At 38.6% G+C, this 17,597-nt stretch overlaps 1 protein-coding gene across 1 annotated transcript in view; it reads left to right on the top strand.

The window, feature by feature from the left end:
• PSD3 (pleckstrin and Sec7 domain containing 3) overlaps window positions 1–17,597 on the top strand; it is a 200,946-nt gene that overhangs the window by 84,756 nt on the left and 98,593 nt on the right. The gene's annotated exons all lie outside the window — the stretch shown is intronic.

Below are 17,597 nucleotides of genomic sequence, written 5' to 3'. Positions count from 1 at the left end.
TGGGTTTAAGTGAAACATGCCTTTAAATGCATCTTGTCGGGTTAAATTGGAGAAAAAGAATCGGGCTGCCTGAAGTTTTGATCCATACTTCAGGTCCTCTGTGGAACACTAAACCTCAAAATTGTTAAGAATTGTGCATGTGGTTCAACAATCAACAGGGATTGCATAGGCAGTTTGCTTCTCCATATGAATTGCCTTGGCTGGATTGGAACAATTGTATGCCTTGAGTGATAATTGAAGGCTAGAAACTGGCTAGGTGGTTTTTTTTTAATCAGACTTCTGATAAAGCTGACTTCTCTACTGAATATTAATGGTAACAGATTAAAAGAGTGCTTCAGGAGAAAAGTGCCTTTGGGTTTTTATATTTGAATGGAAGATATAATTTAAGATCAAGAAATGTTATATGTACAAGTGCAGCTTTTGCCCTCTCGCCTATGTACATTTCCTCAATTTGTTCCAGTACCTGATTCTGAATAAATGGTAAAGTTTGGTCCTACGGGACTGAACATTTTCCATTACTAGTGCTAATATGAGTATTTCGTTTTCTTTTGTCTGATTTGCTTGCTTAGGAGGCAGAGTGCTAATTGTTCGTGTGTTTGGTTTGCTGTGAAAGAAAAAAAAATTAAATGAGATTTTGCTGTATAGAAAGCTATGAACTAAAATTTTGTTAACATCAGCAAAAGCAGATACGTGCTGATTTTTTTAACCATCTTTTTTAATGTGCCAACTCAATAAAATAACATATATAGTTAGAATAAGAGGGTACCTTGTATGCCTTCTATGCTTGCTAGAAAATGAACTTCATTAAAATAAAATCTTATTGTTTCTGAGATTATTCTAGTTAAAGCCTGGAGATCAGGCTGGGCGAATAAAATGCTTGGAATTTCCCTGGAAGTTGACTTGAACTTCATGGATGATGGATGGGAAATGAATTCTACATAACTAATCTCAAGAATCTGTTTCTGTAATGAAATGGTTTTTAAGTACTCCTCCTTGGACGAATAATTTTTGCTTTATTTGCCTACTGGGAAGCCTGTGTGTCATATGCCCTTTTGTGTTATTCTGGGCATATTCCAGGAGGTATACTTTGGTTACACAAGATGTTGGATATTCCAACAGTGATTCCATGCGAATTAAGCAGTAATCATTTCCCCTTCTCATGTGGCAGGTTTGAATTTGATGATTTGTTGTGGCAGATTACCTGTCTGTTGGAAACTTGAATGCACTTCTAAAAAAACTTCTGAAATCACGATTTGAAAAACCTGCTTTAGACTAAAGGTCTTTATCTTAGAACTTTATGTGGAAGTTCAGTTGTACTTATCCTTATGAGCAAATCAGTCGGCATATACAAATGCATCTCCATAAATATATACCATATTTTTCAGATTATAAGACGCACCTTAGTTTTTGGGGAGGAAATTGGCAGGTGGATTGGCCTCCTGGAATACCCCCAATCAGCTGTTCCCAGAGGTGAATTTTAGCAACAGGTTCTTTGGTTGTGAGCTCTGTGCCTTGCTTTTTTTTTTCTGCCTCTGAAACTTTGTTTCAGAAAAAACTTTTTTCTGCCTCTAAAAGCCTCCAAAACAGAACTAAAGAAAAAAAGCCTCTGAAGCTCTGTTTGGGGCTTTTTTTCTGAAGCTCTGTTTGGGGGCTTCTTTTCTGAAGCTTCTTTCAGCCTCTGAAACCTCCGTTTGAGAAGCTGGGTGGGGCTACATTCAGAGTACCCATCCAGATTTTCGCCCTCTTTTTTGGGGGGAAAAAGGTATGTCTTGTACTCCAAAAAATATGTTAGTACAGCCTAGCCTGGTCACCATGGCCTGTTTACCAACAGTAACACCAGAAGACTAAGTTTCTCACCTCAGAGCTATAAATGTATCCTGATTCTAAAAGTATAGTGGTACTTCGGTACTTGACTGCTTTAAGACTTGACGAATTTGGTACTTAACGCATTTTGGCATGAAAATGTTGTTCCGGTGTTTGGTCTTTGTTTAATACTTGACACATTGCTATGATCACCTGATCAAAATTCAGATGCTTGGCAGCTGGTCCATATTTATGAAGAGAGGAACACCTGTGGGGAACGGATAGGAAATCATCCATGCTGGGAAGGTTGCTGCAAAAGGAGGGGGACAGCCACAGAGGGCAGACAGGAAGTCGGCCATGCCTAGAAGGTTGGTGAGATAGGAAAAGGGACAGACAATTCTTCCCCTTTCCTATCCATTCCATTTCATTATTGTGAGTTTTTCATACACGGCCTGAGGTTTTTTTTTTGTTTGTTTACATTTATATCCCGCCCTTCTCTGAAGACTCAGGGCGGCTTACAGTGTGTAAGGCAATAGTCTCATTCTATTTGTATATTTACAAAGTCAACTTATTGCCCCCCCAACAATCTGGGTCCTCATTTTACCTACCTTATAAAGGATGGAAGGCTGAGTCAACCTTGGGCCTGGTGGGACTAGAACCTGCAGTAATTGCAGGCTGCTGTGTTCTAATAACAGGCTTCTTACAGCCTGAGCCACACCGCGGCTCTAATGTGAGGTTTCTCACATTATACCCTGTTTCTCCCAAAATAAGACATCCCCTGATAATAAGGCCAATTGGGCTTTTGAACGCATGGCAATAAAGCCAAGCGCTTATTTCAGGGTTCAAAAAAATATAAGACAGAGTCCTATTTTCAGGGAAACATGGTAGTTGTCGCAAAAAAATCCATAATCTAAATCCATAATCCAAATTCTCTTTGTTCCTCCCTCTTTTATCCCCGTTGGCCACAATAGAATGGTTGATCTTCAGAATCAGATGAGTAAAGATTCAGGGAGAGAGATTGCACGGTGATCATACAGAGTATTGCTAATCTCTAGAATTCATCGTTACAAGGACTTGGTGATGGTTATAAATTTTGACAGCTTGAAAAGGGAATTAGATAGATTTCATTGAAGAGAAGACTTTTCTGCTAGTTCTGCAAGCTATCTGCTCCCTCTAGGATCAGACAGAATATGTGGTCTAAGTATTAGCAGCTGAAAGACAATGGTGGGAAAGGATTGTTGCCCTCGTAACCTATTTGTAGGCTCCCAAGGAGTTGGCCCTGTAGGAAGCACAGTGTGGGTCTGATACATTTTAAGTATTCATCGTATACCTAATCCAGCTGCAATGCTTTTAAATTCTCTTGAGGTATGCGTGCAAATGGTTTGCTAACAGATGTGTATTACCTCTTCTGAGAAGCATTTTTCACAAAGTTTAAGAGAAGCGAGTGCATCAATCACGATTTCCTAAAAAAAAAAAGATGGGAAAGGGGCTCCAAAATTTGTACTAGCCTTTCAATTCCTACTTTTCCCATCGATGCAGTGATTCATATTGGATTCACTTTATCATTGGACCACTAGATGGCATCACTGCTGTGATAATGGCAGACCTTTTCACTTGAACTGTGTCCATTCCTCAGGGACCAGAAGAATCTTTGAATCGTAGTTTGTTCTGCTTTTCTCTTTGGGAGTTTTTCACCTAGCTAGGTTATATCGAAATGAAAATACCATCTATGGTTCCCCCCCAATTAATAATGCCAGGTTATCCTAGTCATATTGAGAAGCTATCAACACTATAGTCATTGAGATACTATAACCGCTTTAATCTAGATTGCAGAAAATATGACTTCTGTAACAGAATCATCAGTGCTTGGAACACTTTACCTGACTCTGTGGTCTCTTCCCATAATCCCAAAAGCTTTATCCAAAAACTTTCTACCATTGGCCTCACCCCATTCCTAAGAGGACCATAAGGGGCGTGCATAAGAGCACAAACGTGCCTACCGTTCCTGTCTTATTGTTTTTCTTTTTCTTCTTCATATATATATATATATATACCTCCTGATATTTACTCATATATACGTTTATATACTATATAATCTTTTTGTATGATACTTACATATATTGTTGTGACAAAATAAATAAATAAAAATAAATAAAAAGAGAAAAATGGAGGAGCCTCTTCTAAAGCTAATTAGGTATAATGACATTTGCTATATCAAAGCAGCTCAATAGGTTATAATGAAATAAACATCAAACCCATATAGCTGAGCACTTTTAATCCCCCCCACCCCCACCCCTGGCAGTACAGTAAGGGGAAATAAAGTTGTTGCAACTGTTTATTTTCTAGCTGCTGCTTCTTCTTCTTCATGTGGCATATCCATCATCGGACGTTGGCGATCATGTTGGCAATCCTATTTTTGTCAACAGCCACAGAAAAAAATGCTGCTGAGTTTTGTCCAAACCAGTCCCTTAGGTTTTGAAGCCATGATGTTCTTCTTCTTCCTGGACCTCGTATGCCTTCAATCTTTCCCTGGAGGATTAAGTGAAGGACGCCCTATTTGTCTGGGTGTCGCATCACATGTCCACAATATTCTAACTTTCGCTTTTTAATGGCTTCGATGATTTCCCTTTGTTTTCCCAGGCGGCTTATCGCCTCCTCATTTGTGATTTTGTTAACCCAGCTTATAGGTAACAGCCGTCTGTAAATCCACATTTCAAATGCTTCTAGTTTCTTCAAGTGGTTTTCTGTCAGAGACCAACTCTCTACTCTGTAGAGAGGTTTTTTTTTAGCTGGGTTGATTCCCCTCCCTCACTTTGATATTTTTTTGTTCCTGAATGGCAGATGTGTGTATATGTGTTTGTGTTCTTCTCAATAGATTTTGGTTCTCTGCTAGATGGATGGGATCCTTCTGCTTTTGGCACTACTAAAGTTAGTAGGCTCTAATGGTTCTGTAGTTGGGAGAGCGTCTGGAAATTGCGCATGTGCTACTTGGGAGAGAGAACGAAAACAGCCAGTCCGGTACAACAACTCATAACATCAGAATGATGAACTTAAGATATACAGCGTGTGGTAGTGTAATAACAGTCCAGTCTTTACTTTGGGGAATCATACTTACTGATAAAAAGATTCCATGTTACAGGTAGTCCTCTATTTACAACAGTTCATTTAGTGACTGTTCAAAGTTACCATGGCACCGAAAAATGTGACTTACGACCATTTTTCACAGTTATGAAAACTCTGCAGCATCCCGTGATCAAAATTCAGACGCTTGGCATCTGGTCCATATTTATGACGGTTTGCAGTGTCCCAGGGTCATGAGTTCCCCTTTTGTGATCTTCTGTCGAGCAAAGTCAATGGGGAAGCCAGATTCACTTAACGACTGGGTTACTAACTTATCCACTGCAGTAATTCACTTAACAACTGTGCCCAGAAAGGTTGTAAAATGGGCCAAAAGTCACTTAACAAACGTGCTCACTTAACAAAAGAAATTTTGGGATCAATTGTCATAAGTCGAGGACTACCTATTTATAGGAAGCATTCCTTTGTTGTAGCTATTAAATTAATTTGATTTGAATGTCCAGGGTAAAGAATTCAGTGGCAAAGATCTATTATATTGTTGCTAAACAAAATTATGTAGGTATTTCCATGTAGTCACCTGGAATGGATTTGCAGGAGACTTTACAGCAGACCTGGGCAAATTAAGGCCCGCGGGCCACATCCGGCCCTTTGTACGTCCCTGTCCGGCCCGCGTGAGGCCAATCATAAACACCATAAAAAATAAATTGCACTGGTTCAATAATTGTTTTTCTTATTTAACCAATAGACCACAGTTTCACATAACCTAATATACATATTTACAGAGTGCTTTATTCTTCTGATTATCAGTACCAGCTATTCAAAATATTTAATTTAAGTATTTTACAATGAAAGAAAGTTGGTGGCCCTCTGACACAATTCAGGCTTCTCATGCGGCCCCTGATAAAAATTAATTGCCCACCCCTGCTTTACAGGGATGAGGCGGCATGATTGATCAGTGTTTAAAGACACTGAGCTTGTCAGCTGGAAAACTGACAGCCTGGGCTCGAGAGCCGAGCGTCACCCAACAGGGTGAGTTCCCATTCCTTGCTCCACCTCCTGCCCACCTAGCAATTTGAAAGCATGCAAATGCAAGTAGATTGATAGTTACTGCTTTGATGGGAATATAACAGCATTCTGTGTACCTTTGGCATATAACCATGCTGGCCATAAGACCATGGAAAACATCTTCAGACAATGTTGGCTCCCTCAGCCAAGAAATGAAGATAAGCCCTGTACCCTAAAGTCATTCAAGACTGGACAGGTAAATCTTTAGCTGGATGATTGTGGTTTTGTTTTTTTTTACTGTTTTACACATGTTAGTATTAGAGCCAGTTTGACGTCGCAGTTAAGGCACCCAGCTAAAAACTGGGAGATTGTGAGTTCCAGTCCTGCTTAGTCATGAAGTCAACTAGGAGACCTGGGGCCAGTCTTACCTCTCTCAGTCCTAGAGGAAGCAAGCAATGACAAAACAACTTCCAATGTTGTTACTGAGGACACTTCATGGATCTGTCCAGGTAGTCACCAGAAGTAAGTTTGACTTGAACACATACATACAAAAACACACACAATTCTTAAATCATCTGTAGCCTTTCCCTCTCTCCCATTTATGTTCCATGGACTGGACAGTACTCTAAAATAAAGGCTTGTGTTAATGAAAATGTGAAACAAAAGGAAAAAAAAAAAGGAGCAGCAGGAGAAATGATATAATTATTTTTTTAAAAATCCAATGCAATTCTAATTGTGTGAATAATTGTCTTTCTAAAAGCAGGAAGAGACGAGCATTTTGCAACTACAATATCAAGAGGAAGATATGTGCCAGCTGTGAGACACATACAGCTGTGAAAGCAGGGGTGAAATCCAGCAGGTTCTGGCAGGTTCTGCTGAATCGGTAGCGGAAATTTTGAGCAGTTCGGAGAACCGGTAGCGGAAATTTTGAGTACTTCAGAGAACCGGCAAATACCACCTCTGGCTGACCCCAGAGTGTGGTGGGAATGAAGATTTTGCAGTATCCTTCCCCTGCCACGCCCACCAAGCCATGCCTACAGAACCAGTAGTAAAAAAATTTGGATTTCACCCCTGTGTGAAAGCATTGTTAACCTATGGAAGTTTATAATGGCTTGTAAAGGTCTCTATCAGTCCTTGATCTTTTCAAACTTAGGCAGAAATGAGAGAGGGATGATGTTGTATATTCAGTGATCCATAAAGTGAATATTTGGAACTTATTTGTGTGTGGAGGGGGGGTTTCCCCATGTTGTAGGCTTGACAAAAATGATTTTGTTTTTTGTTTTAATTTGGAAAGGAAGTTTGTTGGGAACCAGGAGAAATTTTTCCAGCTAGAAATTGGGCCAGAGGGAAGGACTGATGGTGACGTCGTGTGCATATGTCTCTTCTGAAAATGATTTGTGAGTGGGGAAAGAAGGGTTTAGTCAGTGTTGACATCGCAAATGAAGTATCTATAACAAATGCACTTCTCTCCCCCTCCTGTTCTGTTTACTGCATTCTTCTGCGATATTTGTACGCGTTACTGTTTTGGTGGGCTTGCTTGTTTCTTATTTGAATAATGTGTTTTTAATCATGATTTGATATCTTGCCAGCAGTGTTTCTGTCTGTGTGTTGTATAATGAAAGCGCATCTCACACACACACACACACACACACACACACACACACACACACTTCAGGGGCATACGAGAGCCAATTTGGTGCAGTGGTTGAGGGCACTAGGCTAGAAACCAGGAGATTTGAGTTCTAGTCTTCTCATAAGCACAAAACCAGCTGGGTGACCTTGGGCCAGTCACTATCTCTCATCCCTAAGAAGAAAGCAATGGTAAGACACATCTGAAAATAATGCCAATAAAATTTCATGGATATATCTGTGTAGTTCCCGAGACTGACTTGGGGAGACACCTCCCCACAAATACATATACACATGCGTGCGCGCACACACACACATGCACACACAAACCTGTTCTTAAAAATGCCTCATGCTATCCCATGTCCAAAATCTGAAATAATCTGCTTTTTGTACTTTTGCATTCAGCTTCTCCGTTTTATTTCTGTGCTTTTAAAATTAGCTCTCATTAGAACAGTAGAATTTTTCAGTGGATTCAGGCAGGATGAGTACATCTAGTACTTCAGGAAGTTATCTCAAACCATATGCTACGAGTGGCATATGCCTGGCAAGTGTAAAGCACATACGCTTGTGACAAAGCTACACAGCATATAATATGTGTAGGTAGCTCTGAATACTCTACTGTACGCTCTGATGACATTTTTATTTTCAGAAACAGTCCCTAAAATCTTAAGAGATTTTTGCCTTTTATTAAGCAAGAAAATAAAATTTGCTTTAATATACCTCAAAAAGACCAAAAACAAAGTGAATTGTTTTAACAGTTGTATTCTTGAAAAAACTCAATAGGACTTTTTAACCATCTGTTTATATTGATTTTTCTCTGAGATAAAAACGTTGATGGACTTTCATCCAGAAATAAAAATGTTTTCTTGGAATAATTATATTTTAAATATGCAATTCTCTCTCTCTCTCCCTCTCTTTCTCTCCCTCCCTCCCTCCTTCCCTCCCTCTCTGTCTTTGTATGTCATATAGTTATCTGAACGTTAGCACTACCGTGAGCAATAGCATATTTGTGTCCTTCCTAAGGCTAGATTTCACATTCTTTTTTGTGGAGTATGCAAACCACATGCTTCAAGGCCTGTGTACGTTTTATAGACCTGCACAGCACATGCAGGCAGTTTCCCCCCACCCCCCGAAAGAGCAAGAATCCATTGCACTAGTGTGGGTGAAAGAGTTTAGTTTATATTAAGGCACAAACTGAGAGGAAAGGAGCATCCTTTGTCTAAAATGGAAGGCATGTGATGGCAGTCTTGTGAGAAAAATGAAAATGTTTATACCGAAACGCTATATGTCTGCTTGTGAGAGACAGAGCAACTGTGAAACTAATTATGTGTAATTTAAATGCATATGTATGAACTGGTGCAGATACAAAATCCGAATTATTTCAGACGGTTTCTTAAAAGCTACCTCGTTGTTTTTCTTAGTTAAATAATAAGGAATGTAAGGGAATCGTGCTCTCACTTGCCTTTACTCATGGTATAGTTTCCTTTCCCCCCATCATAGTCGAAAATAGGTGTTGGTATTAATATGAACTCTGGTTCAAGGCAAGGTTCTTCTTGTTGGATTGCAGACCTTGTTCATGTGAAGAAACTTTCAGCTTCATCATGTTTATTGTTGTCATTAATTATCCTTAGAACATCAGATTTGTCTAAAGTGTTGGCTTATGATTACCAAAAGCATAGTTTGACCATCTACACTTAACTGCATCCTTGGACGGGCCAGAATGTGTGTCTTTCTGTGTTTGGAAGCCTTGGTGCTATTTGTTACCCAGACATATCTAGGCAGACTTTGGTGTTTATTATTGAAACAGTGCCCTCATTGCTCGTGCCGTTTTGCCAAGTTTTGTCAGCAAACAACCCAAGATAGAGCTATGTTCTAATAGGGAGGAATACAGCTTCACGGTAAGGGATGCTGGAGGGGGAGGGAAAGAGCTTTTGGGAAAGGGAGGCTAACATGGGATAAAGGCTTCACGAAAAACCTGAATAGAGGACATCCGTAATTCAACATAGCTGATCTGCAGGGGAATTCCAGACAACTGGGAGCAACGGAGCGGAACTGCAGTATCCTACTATATGAAGCAAGAACCATTTAGGATGTTGGAATGACTCTTAATATCCTATTTAGGTGAATTTCCATTCAGCGTCTGCATTGGGGGCTGAGATGAGCTGTTCTTCGCAACTTTTATCCTTGACTTTGGAGGGCTGCATTCCCCCCACCCTGTATTGAGAGATGGTTTAATGGGCTTGGCAGTTGCGGGAGGCAACTGTTTTCAGAAGCGGTGGCTGAAGCAGCACAGCTTGCAAGAACAGAAATAAAAAGCAGCCAGCTAGGACGCGCTATAGCAGCCGGATCCTCTCGTGGTCTTAAAACCAATTAACTCTTCGCTGCTCCTGCTCAGGAGCATGAAGGAGCAATGGCAAAAGGTGGCCAAATGTCCATTAGATACACTCGGCTGTAAATTCATATTTGATAAATGGCATTCCGGTGACTGATTTTCTGCAGTAGAGCATAATTTGCAAAGGCTGGATTCTTTACCTTTGATTGCTTGCAACATGTACTCTTGAGGGAATCAACTTCATTGTCTGCCACCTTATGCCACTGGTTTAAAACTTCATTATTCATTAGGGTTCTATTTTTTTTTACTAATTATAGTTAGCTGTTGCTATAACACTGCTCTGTATTTATTCCAGTTATTCTCTATTTACACGAGACTCCTAATTATTCTATTGTGCTTGTCATTTTGTAATTGGGTGATTTTTATCCCATTTGTTATCTGGTTTGCTTGGGTTTGCTGACTTAGGCAAACCTAAGTAAGTAAATATTCTAAATAAATAAATAGTTCTACCCTATTGATATATACACATACCCGTTTCAGACTAATAGTACTGTATACCTGTTTTTCCATTTAAAATATGGAATTTTTTGTTTGTTTGATACCAAAGTACATAGATAGAGATCTGCCTTGCCTCCAAAACTGTAAGTGCACTGGAGCAAACTCAGGCAAATATACATATATTTATTCGATGCTTTGGTTTCACCCTGTCTTATGAAATAAATATAGCTTAATCCTGAACTCAGTTTGTACTCTACTAATCCTTGGATTGGTCTTTGTAGTGATGCTGCAGACTTGGCCATGGATAGTGTTCCCACATAGTTATCTTGGAACCTACCAAACTCCCTCATGATCTGTTTTTTAATAGGTTTTTAAATTAAATAAAAAATGAAATCCTAGCTTGCTCCAAAGATTTAGGCTTTGGTATAATTTTTATTTATGAAAAGGCCTTTTGTCTCAACATCTTTAAAAGTTACTTTTTCTTTGAGTAGCTTCCCTTGCAAACAGGAGGGATGAATTTCAAGAAGCAACCAGATGAACTGAATTGTAGGACAAAATGCACAGTAATCTTCATTTAAAATAACCAAAGCAGGAGCTTCCTTCAATAATTTAGATATTGCTCTCTTTTTTTTTGTATAGCGTAATGTTTGAAAGGCATTGACTAGGAAGGTATTGGTAGGCATCGCTAGGTTTTCATAGGAGGCAACAAAGGACTGAATGAGAATTTAGACTATACTGCCTCTGTTTTTATCTAAAAGAAGATTCTCAATCTTTTCTCCCCAAATTAGTATTTAGATTCCCATTTTCCTACTGCTTACTTCAGTTAAGTCAAATAATTTAGTCTGTTAACACAAATGCTCAATTTTAAAAAATAATTCAAAGTTCCCATATGCTTATACTATGTTAACATGAGGATTTTGTACATTAGTTTTAGTTTGAAGCCTTTTTTTTTTAAATAAAAGATCTTGCTTTTAGTTTTGCAATATATGTAGTGTTTTTCCCAGTTTTCTTCTTCTGGTTTTTTTTAAATTACCAGTTTCCTTACAGCGTTTGAGAAATTCTAAAAATTCTAGTTATTCATCTAGCATTAACTTCAAACATGGGTCATCATACCAAAGAAAGCTATTTTAAATTTTCCATCTAAAAATGGAATTGAATCATTTGAATTGTTCAAAACTTTTACAAAACTTTTACTCACCTGATCAAGAATCATACTAGAAAACAGCCGAATAGAAACAGCTTTGAAAAGTCATAGATGTTTCAAGTCCCTGAAGTCTCAGAATCTGCCAGCATTACATCTGACTGAAATTGTGAGCTTCAAACAGATGAAAAATACAATACAAAGCATTGGGATCAGACAGATTTACTCTTACGTCTTTAATGTTATTTTAAAAATCAACTCATAACTCAGAAAAAAAGTTTTCCCAGTTTATTGTTAAATTTGGAGAAACACAGAGAACTGTTTCCATAAACCCACATGGATGTCCATTGAAGATGTCATGATACAAAGTGTGTGATTTATATACTTGGGATGCAAGTACAAAACAGTGGGATTTGGTTTGTGACATTTCAGTGCAAGTTTTGTTACTATTATTGCGTTGGACATTGTGATTTGTAACAAATACCTATGAATTTTTCAGTGATTCTCTCTGAATCCAAATGTCCTTAAGGGGGGACATATGTCCTCTTCACTGTTAACACTTATTACTTGTTAGCAGAATGACTGGGATTGTCACTATTTATTAGAATATGCTGTGAGCCTATGACATTGGGACACATATTCCCCCTGCCCAGCTAAATTTTCAAGACCAGCCTTTGCAACAAGTTTAAAGCAATTTTTTTTAAAAAAATTAAGGGTTTCCGTTATTTGTTTTGCTTGTCAAAATACATTTGGCATGGAAAGACCCTCAGAGTTGCTAAAATATATTTTAGTATATGAGAGAGAAATATGTAATGCAAACAGATAGGTGATGGAGGTGGTACCAGCAGTGAGTTATACTATCCAAACCTTGAAATTCTTTGTTTCCAATGGAATGCAGATCCTATTTTGAAGCAAATTATTGTTAGCCAATTCTTCATTTTCTTAACTGATACAAGAGCTTGCTCTTGCTGTTTTTCCTCACCAGCAATTTCCTTTTGGATACTACAGACAGGCATTTATCTCATTTTGCTGTCATTTCCTAGCTTTTTAATTAAAGATTTCTTTGGCTTCTCGTTTTGTACCTGTCATGGTCGTCTCCCTCTCCCAGATGTTGAAAAACAAACCATTTATTAAAGTGGTATTAGTTACAGTGTGTTTGATATGGTCCATTTATTTCAGATGCCTAATGGAAGAAGTGAGCAAGATGTAGTCATAAACCTGCTGTATTGCAGTCCTCAATGGAATGGAATAGAATAGAATAGAATAGAATAGAATAGAATAGAATAGAATAGAATAGAATAGAATAGAATAGAATTCTTTATTGGCCAAGTGTGATTGGACACACAAGCAATTTGTCTTGGTGCATACGCTCTCAGTGTACATAAAAGAAAAGATACCTTCATCAAGAATTCTAAGGTACATAGATAGTCATAGGGTACAAATAAGCAATCAGGAAACGATCAATATCAATATAGAATATCTATCATCTATCTATCTGTCTATCTATCTATCTATCTATCTATCTATCTATCTATCTATCTTTCTATCTATCATATAGAATGTAGAAGGCTGCTGTGCAGACATCTGTTTTAGAAAGCAGCTTTTTCAATGGGGCACACATAGTTCTGTGTGGGCCAGAAGATCTTTGGAAAATCTGGTCTTGTATATACAGATGTCCAAACCCAAGAAAGGGGGTTTACGGGATTGTAAACCATGGAACCATAGAGATTACCACCTATCTCTTGTAAATTCGCTAATCTGGATCAGCTGGCTAATAGGGAAACACAAATCTGGGTGTTACTAACAGTAGTAGAAATCAGGCCTGGGAGAGAAAAAGGATTTCACCATCCAACTATACTGCTCAAAAGCTACACTTTTCCACAATGGAAAACGCAGAGCTCTGCAAGCAGGCTTTGTTGAGCTAAGGAATGACAAACACACATTGCTGTTTCCTTCCGCTGTAACACTGTACTATTCAGGTTTGTCTGGATGGAGAAAGATATGTGTGTCTGAGAATCTCTTGTGTGCCCACGACTGAGCATCTCCCACCAAAGCAGTTTATACCAGTCTCTGTTAAAAAGGTCATTTACGCCTGCACTGAAGAATAGTAGAGGGCTTTAGAATTTCTGATCTAGGAAAAAAACATTAATTAGAAAGGTCTTTGATGTATCAAATTAATTTCTGGAGCAAGTTATTAATTTAGTTACATTGCGGTATTAAGTATAATTCTGGATACGGAGCTTGGTTTTTCAATGTCATTGTGACTAATTTTTAAAAAAGATGCTCATTTATCCCTTTTTTGATTCTTCGTGTTATGGTTTTAGCCTTATTTTTAAAGAATTGGCAAAAAAAAATACCCTGTTTTACTGTTCCTTATGGTGGATGTCTTGGGTTAGTTTGCTGAATTTGGTGTGTCTAAGTTAAATACTTACTTTTTTAATTAAGTTCAAGTAATTTTAAAATAAATAAATAAATACATCTTCAATAAATACAAGTCAGGTTAAAAATTAGTGGCCATCTATGTAGATACTTTATGGCTGGGGTCCCCAACCCCCAGTCCATGGATTGGCATCGCTCTGCAGCATGCCAAAAACAGGTCTGCGCAAACAATTGAAGCCCCATCCACGGGATGCGGGCAACATGTGAAACCATGCCCCCTTTGGTCTGCTTCTCTCCACGGAACCGGTCCCTAGTGCCCAAAAGGTTGGGGGCCACTGCTTTATGGGACCCACATAATAATGGACATGAATTAATATTATGTTTTCAGTAGAGTTCTATCAAGTGCTATTCTGGATATGTGATATGTTTTGTAAACCATCTCTGGAAGTCCAGTGTAGTCATGGTGAGTGTTAGCTGCAAATGCTTGCTAAGCTTTGTACAAGACTATAATGGCTAAATAGCGTTTTACGTTCTAGTTCCAAATCATCTCAGAATTCTCAGCACAAATGACTAAAGCCCAAATTATTATACTTGGACGCATTATGTGAAGATCTATATCTCTGGACAACTCTGTTGTGATGGAAAAGGTGGAAGAAAAGAAACCAACTTCAAAGTAGATGTGGACAGTTAAAGTAGTGAAGGGTGACTGTTGAAAGAACTGAGCAATCAAATTGTGGGTATTAATGGTCCACAAAAATCTGGACTGCCATTTGAGCACCATGGCATTGACAAAATCATCACCAATCAATTGCGAAAAGCAACTTTACTTGAAACAGTTGACATTCTGTGACCATGCCTTTAAAACCATCAAATAGCATCTGCCTGTCCTGGGTCCTTGAGAAGGATTCAATAGGTGGGCAGAAAAATGCCAAATCCAGTCTAAAGATCTGGTTGTTGCTGTGTGACCAATCTTAATACTTCATTAAACTTACATGCCATCCACCTTTCAGTGACTCTGCGTTTCTCGCAATCAAATGAAAAAATCATAATCAAATTAATAAAAGATAAAGATAAAAGAGGGCAAACGCAATGAAGCAAGGGGCCTCGTTCTCCCTTACTGAAGCCTGGGTGAAGAGACATGTTTTCACTGCTCTTCTAAACAACAACAAAGCAGGGTGGGTGGGTCATCTGAATCTTGGGAGCAACCTCATTTCAGCACGTGCTGCTACAGAAAAGACACCCCAGTCCTGCAGGATCAAATCAGTATGCAGATTTTATGGGAGACAGTCAGACCCTCAAGTAACCAGGCCCTATGTGCCACGTAGGACTTTTGTAGAAAACAACCAGCAAAATTATATAACAAATTTTTCTTTATAGATAGATAAAAAATCATGCTTGGAAGCAAACTGGCAACCAGTGCAGCTTGCAAAACAGAGATGTTTATGGGCATAGTCACATCTTGAACCGGTTGAAGGGTTTGGGTAGACTACTTCAAGGGCAGTCCCTTGTAGCATGTGTTGCTGTAATCAAACTGCAATTGGATAGTGATGATACTGCATTTTGAACTGGTTGAAGGGTCTGGGTAGACTACTTCAAGGGCAGTCCCATGTTGCAGTAATCAAACTGTGAGGTAGCTAGGGTATGAGTGACTGTTTGAAGCCTCTCCCCACTAGATCTATGAAAATGCATACCAAACAGAATGGGATAGTGATGATACCAAATCCTAAACCAACAGATGCCGTCACCTAGCAGTTTCAGTACAACTATCTCAGTGTTAAATCCTGGCCTGAAACCAGACTGAAAGAGAAAATCTAATCTAGATAATCCATGTCTCCTACACTTCTCATCAGCCACAGGCTGACCATCTTCTCAATAACATTTCCCTCAAAAGAGAGACAGGGGTAAGAGCCGCAAGCTAGACAACAGTCTGATAAGACAAATCTGAGTCCAAAGGAGATATGGGGTGGAGAGAGAGCATCTCAGAAGTGGTCCTCTCTAGGACTTTGGAATGTAAATTCAGCAGAGATGCTGATATAGGAAAAACGTTAATTAGAAAGGTCTTTGATGTACCCAATTAATTTCTGAAGCAAGTCAAGAGTTACAAGAGTCAGAATTACAAGATTATGTTGTTGTTACTTTAGAATAAAGATAGCATTAGTATTTTTGGTTTTGGTTTCCTGATCAGGACCACTTTGAATGTCTGACAATTGGAGATTGGTGGTAATTATCAAAACCCATTGGATTCAAGGATGACTTCTTGAGAAGGAGCTGCAACACTGTCATAATAAATCATCATGGTAAATAAATATGTCGTTCCTAACAGTCAACATTTGGCTGGATTAATAGATCCAAGCATTGTAATCCAACGTCTTTTAGAAAGGTACATTTGCAAACGTGAATCTTATCAAAAAGAGCTTCAATTGAGCAAAAATCCAATTTAGCTTATGTGTCTAAAGATTCAATTGTTGTATTGAAGAAGCCACTACAGAACAGTAGTTTAACTATTTAGGAATACTGTTTAATGATATATTATCTTGGATAGCTCATGCCGAGTATGGTATGTTAAAATAACAGCAATTAAAGTAATTGGGAAAGTCATGAAATACATATCATATGGAAGGTGTCAGATTAATATTCATTAAAATGTTCTATGAGAAAACATCCCACAAATGCAGTTTGGAGAAGGAATTATGTAAGATACCTAGAAATGATACAAAATCAGTTCTGATTAGTATCAGATATACAAAATGCGCACTTTTGAAAATGGATCTTTCGGAGTTCCTCGATAGTGAGATGGACGGCATATAATTTAACTAAATAAATAAAATGTTCCATTCCTCCTCTGAGCCTTGCTGAACCTCTTCCCAGACCATGGAATGTTTTGGTGGTTTCTGAACCCAAAGTGAAACCACACTGCTCTTCTTGAATGGAATGGTCATTGGGAGGTTTTGCTTTGCGGATGGGGCACAGAACATTCTGGAATCAGTGAACTTTGCGCTTCCCTAGCTAGTGTTCCTTGAATTCTCTGTTCCTCTTTTAAATCTGACTGTGTTGGTGATCTTAATGGAATCAATCAGAATAGAGCTGGAAGATCTTCTAGTCCAACCCCCTATGCTCAAGCAGGAGACCCTATACCATTTCAGACAAGTGACGGTCCAGTCTCTTTTTGAAACCTCCAGTGATAAAACACCCACAACTTCTGAAGGCAAATTGTTCCATTGGTTAATTGTTCTCACTGCTAGGAAGTTTCTCCTTAATTCCAGGTTGCGTCTCTCCTTGATTAGTTTCCGTTGATTGTTTCTTGTCCTGCCTTCTGGTGCTCTGGAAAATAGGTCGACCCCCTCCTCTTTGTGGCAGCTCCTCAAATATTGGAATACGTCTATCATGTCACCCCAGTCCTTCTTTTCTCTAAACTAGCCAAATCCAAATCCTGCAACCATTCTTCCTATGTTTTAGTCTCCAGGTTTCATAGTATGAAGAATTCCACAGCTATAAGGATTGCCCATTCCTATCATTGTAACTATGTCAAATACCTTTAGAGTTACATCAAAGTTCATTCCATGATGGTCCTGAAGTGTTTTCCTGTCATACCTTTGCCATGACAGCCATTTCTGTGGTATATATGGAAAGCAGATTTGTAGACATTTTTCACTTAAACAGAAAACCTGGGAGGAATAGACATTTGCTCTTGTTTAAAACTTATTATTTCCTGAAAGGAAAAAGCTGAAGGTA

Source organism: Ahaetulla prasina, chromosome 2 (genome assembly GCF_028640845.1).
Source record: "Ahaetulla prasina isolate Xishuangbanna chromosome 2, ASM2864084v1, whole genome shotgun sequence".
NCBI classification, from domain to species: Eukaryota; Metazoa; Chordata; class Lepidosauria; order Squamata; family Colubridae; genus Ahaetulla; species Ahaetulla prasina.
The sequence above is the reverse complement of the archived record's forward strand: the minus strand, read 5'-3'. Positions and strand labels throughout refer to the sequence as shown.